Source organism: Ascaphus truei, chromosome 5 (genome assembly GCF_040206685.1).
Source record: "Ascaphus truei isolate aAscTru1 chromosome 5, aAscTru1.hap1, whole genome shotgun sequence".
Classification (NCBI taxonomy): Eukaryota; Metazoa; Chordata; class Amphibia; order Anura; family Ascaphidae; genus Ascaphus; species Ascaphus truei.
In genome coordinates, this window is record NC_134487.1 from 207,179,076 (window position 1) to 207,186,594 (window position 7,519).

Here is a 7,519-nt window from a genome sequence, read left to right on the forward strand (position 1 = left end):
TGCTGCTAAACTAGGAACATTCCAGAACCTGTTACCTGACACCTCTGCACCTGTGCTCCACCTCTCAGCCTGCCTATATAAACCTCCCTTTCCTGTTCCTCCTTGCCTGTTTATACTGGTTCCTTAGCACCTGCAAGGTTCTTGTGTTTACTGCTGTGTTAGCTTTTGCTATCATCCTGTTCCAGTTTCCTCGTTGCCGGCCTCTGCTTGTTTCCTGACTTCGCTACCTGCCGCCTGACTCGGACCCCTGCTTGTTACCGGACTTCGCTACCTGCCACCTGCCTTGGATCTCTGCTTGTGACCCCTACTTCGCTCCCTGCTGTTCCTGCCACTGGGATCCACTTCAGCCGAAGTTCAATCCTTGACAGATTGAAACATGTTGACCCAAGAAAAAGGAAACTGGGTCTGCCGGCCATCTTTGTTTTGTAATGTTCCACTTCCTGTCTCACCTTCTTTTCTGGAGAGAAGTGTTACATGCTGTCTACAAACCTGGGGATTGTAGTTTATTTCTAATAACAAATTAAGGTAAATTGTAATGTATTCAAAGTAACTGTTCATTTAAAAAACGGGATCTTGTTGTTTTACTGCAGCTAACTCCTGAATAACAAGAAATCACTTACTGGGATAATAAGATAGAAATATGCTGTACAGTACTGTACTTACATCAAGTCTTGAAGTTTGAAAAATAAAGAGTCTATTGTACATCTAACAGGGAGCACTTACTTGAAATCATGACAGGAAGATGCTCACGTTAGACCCACAACAAACACTAACATTTACAACATTGGTTTGGGATATAGAGTGTTAGAAAAACAACAATAAAGCAACCAACGTGCATATTGCAACTGATATCTAACAAGAAAGCACTTAGTGATACAAGACCGAAATATGCTTTTGTTAGATAAAAATCTTGAACATGAGAGTATGGAGGTTGTCCTACTATGAAGGAAGTCATCAATGTGGATCTTTAAAGCAAGTGTTGACGTTTTAAGAGAGGAGAGTCTATTGTATATCTAACAAGGAGCACTTACTTGAAATCATGACAGGAAGATGCTCTCATTAGACACACAACAAATTCTAACATTGACAACATTTGTTTGGGATAGAGTGTTAGAAAAAACAACAACAATCAGGCAGTCAAAGTGATATTGCAGCCAGCATCTGTATAACAAGAAAGCACTTACTGAAATAATATACAGAAAGTAGCTTTTGTTAGACAGAAGTTTTGCCAGTGAGTGAATTGAAGCCTCCTTGCAATGAAAGGGAAATTAGAAATGATTGAAACATGTTGACCCAAGAAAAAGGAAACTGGGTCTGCCGGCCATCTAACAAAGAGCACTTACTGTAAACAAGACAGGAAGTAACTCTTGTTAGACACACAATAGAGTCAATACTTTCAAAAGCAGAGTATCATTGTTGCTAGAACAGTTAGTGACAAAACAGTTGGATTTGTGTCTAGAGAGAGTTGCTCAGCTTCTCAAAGATTTATAACAAGTGAAAAACATATCTACTATAATACAATGGTAAGCAAGCAGGGAAGAGAAACTGGATTATCTCACCATTTGTATTTTTCATTGGGCAGATATTGTCAGACCCCATTGTAAACTTCCTGGCTACAAAGGATGTTGTTCAGGGACCTCATCTCTCTTGCTGCATGCAATTCCTATATCATGTTTGACAAAAATCAGTGTTCTATATATCCCCTGAATTAGAAAAACACAATAAGACCCACCCCTATTTAGCACCTACTTAATGGGCTTAAACTGCTGAAACCCCAAGCTATTGTTTTGTAATGTTCCACTTCCTGTCTCACCTTCTTTTCTGGAGAGAAGTGTTACATGCTGTCTACAAACCTGGGGATTGTAGTTTATTTCTAATAACAAATTAAGGTAAATTGTAAATCATGTATTCAAAGTAACTGTTCATTTAAAAAATGGGATCTTGTCGTTTTACTGCAGCTAACTCCTGAATAACAAGAAATCACTTACTGGGATAATAAGATAGAAATATGCTGTACAGTACTGTACTTACATCAAGTCTTGAAGTTTGAAAAATAAAGAGTCTATTGTACATCTAACAGGGAGCACTTACTTGAAATCATGACAGGAAGATGCTCACGTTAGACCCACAACAAACACTAACATTTACAACATTGGTTTGGGATATAGAGTGTTAGAAAAACAACAATAAAGCAACCAACGTGATATTGCAACTGATATCTAACAAGAAAGCACTTGGTGATACAAGACCGAAATATGCTTTTGTTAGATAAAAATCTTGAACATGAGAGTATGGAGGTTGTCCTACTATGAAGGAAGTCATCAATGTGGATCTTTAAAGCAAGTGTTGACGTTTTAAGAGAGGAGAGTCTATTGTATATCTAACAAGGAGCACTTACTTGAAATCATGACAGGAAGATGCTCTCATTAGACACACAACAAATTCTAACATTGACAACATTTGCTTGGGATAGAGTGTTAGAAAAAACAACAATCAGGCAGTCAAAGTGATATTGCAGCCAGCATCTGTATAACAAGAAAGCACTTACTGAAATAATATACAGAAAGTAGCTTTTGTTAGACAAACGTTTTGCCAGTGAGTGAATTGAAGCCTCCTTGCAATGAAAGGGAAATTAGAAATGATTGAAACATGTTGACCCAAGAAAAAGGAAACTGGGTCTGCCGGCCATCTAACAAAGAGCACTTACTGTAAACAAGACAGGAAGTAACTCTTTTTAGACACACAATAGAGACAATACTTTCAAAAGCAGAGTATCATTGTTGCTAGAACAGTTAGTGACAAAACAGTTGGATTTGTGTCTAGAGAGAGTTGCTCAGCTTCTCAAAGATTTATAACAAGTGAAAAACGTATCTACTATAATACAATGGTAAGCAAGCAGGGAAGAGAAACTGGATTATCTCACCATTTGTATTTTTCATTGGGCAGATATTGTCAGACCCCATTGTAAACTTCCTGGCTACAAAGGATGTTGTTCAGGGACCTCATCTCTCTTGCTGCATGCAATTCCTATATCATGTTTGACAAAAATCAGTGTTCTATATATCCCCTGAATTAGAAAAACACAATAAGACCCACCCCTATTTAGCACCTACTTAATGGGCTTAAACTGCTGAAACCCCAAGCTATTGTTTTGTAATGTTCCACTTCCTGTCTCACCTTCTTTTCTGGAGAGAAGTGTTACATGCTGTCTACAAACCTGGGGATTGTAGTTTATTTCTAATAACAAATTAAGGTAAATTGTAAATCATGTATTCAAAGTAACTGTTCATTTAAAAAACGGGATCTTGTTGTTTTACTGCAGCTAACTCCTGAATAACAAGAAATCACTTACTGGGATAATAAGATAGAAATATGCTGTACAGTACTGTACTTACATCAAGTCTTGAAGTTTGAAAAATAAAGAGTCTATTGTACATCTAACAGGGAGCACTTACTTGAAATCATGACAGGAAGATGCTCACGTTAGACCCACAACAAACACTAACATTTACAACATTGGTTTGGGATATAGAGTGTTAGAAAAACAACAATAAAGCAACCAACGTGATATTGCAACTGATATCTAACAAGAAAGCACTTAGTGATACAAGACCGAAATATGCTTTTGTTAGATAAAAATCTTGAACATGAGAGTATGGAGGTTGTCCTACTATGAAGGAAGTCATCAATGTGGATCTTTAAAGCAAGTGTTGACGTTTTAAGAGAGGAGAGTCTATTGTATATCTAACAAGGAGCACTTACTTGAAATCATGACAGGAAGATGCTCTCATTAGACACACAACAAATTCTAACATTGACAACATTTGTTTGGGATAGAGTGTTAGAAAAAACAACAACAATCAGGCAGTCAAAGTGATATTGCAGCCAGCATCTGTATAACAAGAAAGCACTTACTGAAATAATATACAGAAAGTAGCTTTTGTTAGACAAAAGTTTTGCCAGTGAGTGAATTGAAGCCTCCTTGCAATGAAAGGGAAATTAGAAATGATTGAAACATGTTGACCCAAGAAAAAGGAAACTGGGTCTGCCGGCCATCTAACAAAGAGCACTTACTGTAAACAAGACAGGAAGTAACTCTTGTTAGACACACAATAGAGTCAATACTTTCAAAAGCAGAGTATCATTGTTGCTAGAACAGTTAGTGACAAAACAGTTGGATTTGTGTCTAGAGAGAGTTGCTCAGCTTCTCAAAGATTTATAACAAGTGAAAAACATATCTACTATAATACAATGGTAAGCAAGCAGGGAAGAGAAACTGGATTATCTCACCATTTGTATTTTTCATTGGGCAGATATTGTCAGACCCCATTGTAAACTTCCTGGCTACAAAGGATGTTGTTCAGGGACCTCATCTCTCTTGCTGCATGCAATTCCTATATCATGTTTGACAAAAATCAGTGTTCTATATATCCCCTGAATTAGAAAAACACAATAAGACCCACCCCTATTTAGCACCTACTTAATGGGCTTAAACTGCTGAAACCCCAAGCTATTGTTTTGTAATGTTCCACTTCCTGTCTCACCTTCTTTTCTGGAGAGAAGTGTTACATGCTGTCTACAAACCTGGGGATTGTAGTTTATTTCTAATAACAAATTAAGGTAAATTGTAAATCATGTATTCAAAGTAACTGTTCATTTAAAAAATGGGATCTTGTCGTTTTACTGCAGCTAACTCCTGAATAACAAGAAATCACTTACTGGGATAATAAGATAGAAATATGCTGTACAGTACTGTACTTACATCAAGTCTTGAAGTTTGAAAAATAAAGAGTCTATTGTACATCTAACAGGGAGCACTTACTTGAAATCATGACAGGAAGATGCTCACGTTAGACCCACAACAAACACTAACATTTACAACATTGGTTTGGGATATAGAGTGTTAGAAAAACAACAATAAAGCAACCAACGTGATATTGCAACTGATATCTAACAAGAAAGCACTTAGTGATACAAGACCGAAATATGCTTTTGTTAGATAAAAATCTTGAACATGAGAGTATGGAGGTTGTCCTACTATGAAGGAAGTCATCAATGTGGATCTTTAAAGCAAGTGTTGACGTTTTAAGAGAGGAGAGTCTATTGTATATCTAACAAGGAGCACTTACTTGAAATCATGACAGGAAGATGCTCTCATTAGACACACAACAAATTCTAACATTGACAACATTTGCTTGGGATAGAGTGTTAGAAAAAACAACAATCAGGCAGTCAAAGTGATATTGCAGCCAGCATCTGTATAACAAGAAAGCACTTACTGAAATAATATACAGAAAGTAGCTTTTGTTAGACAAACGTTTTGCCAGTGAGTGAATTGAAGCCTCCTTGCAATGAAAGGGAAATTAGAAATGATTGAAACATGTTGACCCAAGAAAAAGGAAACTGGGTCTGCCGGCCATCTAACAAAGAGCACTTACTGTAAACAAGACAGGAAGTAACTCTTTTTAGACACACAATAGAGACAATACTTTCAAAAGCAGAGTATCATTGTTGCTAGAACAGTTAGTGACAAAACAGTTGGATTTGTGTCTAGAGAGAGTTGCTCAGCTTCTCAAAGATTTATAACAAGTGAAAAACGTATCTACTATAATACAATGGTAAGCAAGCAGGGAAGAGAAACTGGATTATCTCACCATTTGTATTTTTCATTGGGCAGATATTGTCAGACCCCATTGTAAACTTCCTGGCTACAAAGGATGTTGTTCAGGGACCTCATCTCTCTTGCTGCATGCAATTCCTATATCATGTTTGACAAAAATCAGTGTTCTATATATCCCCTGAATTAGAAAAACACAATAAGACCCACCCCTATTTAGCACCTACTTAATGGGCTTAAACTGCTGAAACCCCAAGCTATTGTTTTGTAATGTTCCACTTCCTGTCTCACCTTCTTTTCTGGAGAGAAGTGTTACATGCTGTCTACAAACCTGGGGATTGTAGTTTATTTCTAATAACAAATTAAGGTAAATTGTAAATCATGTTTTCAAAGTAACTGTTCATTTAAAAAATGGGATCTTGTCGTTTTACTGCAGCTAACTCCTGAATAACAAGAAATCACTTACTGGGATAATAAGATAGAAATATGCTGTACAGTACTGTACTTACATCAAGTCTTGAAGTTTGAAAAATAAAGAGTCTATTGTACATCTAACAGGGAGCACTTACTTGAAATCATGACAGGAAGATGCTCACGTTAGACCCACAACAAACACTAACATTTACAACATTGGTTTGGGATATAGAGTGTTAGAAAAACAACAATAAAGCAACCAACGTGATATTGCAACTGATATCTACTATAATATCTATTATATAGTATATATAGTATCTACTATAATAAAATGTTAAGCAAGCAGGGAAGAGAAACTGGATTATCTCACCATTTGTATTTTTCATTGGGCAGATATTGTCAGACCCCATTGTAAACTTCCTGGCTACAAAGGATGTTGTTCAGGGACCTCATCTCTCTTGCTGCATGCAATTCCTATATCATGTTTGACAAAAATCAGTGTTCTATATATCCCCTGAATTAGAAAAACACAATAAGACCCACCCCTATTTAGCACCTACTTAATGGGCTTAAACTGCTGAAACCCCAAGCTATTGTTTTGTAATGTTCCACTTCCTGTCTCACCTTCTTTTCTGGAGAGAAGTGTTACATGCTGTCTTGAAGTTTGAAAAATAAAGAGTCTATTGTACATCTAACAGGGAGCACTTACTTGAAATCATGACAGGAAGATGCTCACGTTAGACCCACAAAAAAACACTAACATTTACAACATTGGTTTGGGATATAGAGTGTTAGAAAAACAACAATAAAGCAACCAACGTGATATTGCAACTGATATCTAACAAGAAAGCACTTAGTGATACAAGACCGAAATATGCTTTTGTTAGATAAAAATCTTGAATATGAGTGTATGGAGGTTGTCCTACTATGAAGGAAGTCATCAATGTGGATCTTTAAAGCAAGTGTTGACGTTTTAAGAGAGGAGAGTCTATTGTATATCTAACAAGGAGCACTTACTTGAAATCATGACAGGAAGATGCTCTCATTAGACACACACAACAATCTAACATTGACAACATTTGCTTGGGATAGAGTATTAGAAAAAACAACAACAATCAGGCAGTCAAAGTGATATTGCAGCCAGCATCTGTATAACAAGAAAGCACTTACTGAAATAATATACAGAAAGTAGCTTTTGTTAGACAAAAGTTTTGCCAGTGAGTGAATTGAAGCCTCCTTGCAATGAAAGGGAAATTAGAAATGATTGAAACATGTTGACCCAAGAAAAAGGAAACTGGGTCTGCCGGCCATCTAACAAAGAGCATTTACTGTAAACAAGACAGGAAGTAACTCTTGTTAGACACACAATAGAGACAATACTTTCAAAAGCAGAGTATCATTGTTGCTAGAACAGTTAGTGACAAAACAGTTGGATTTGTGTCTAGAGAGAGTTGCTCAGCTTCTCAAAGATTTATAACAAGTGAAAAA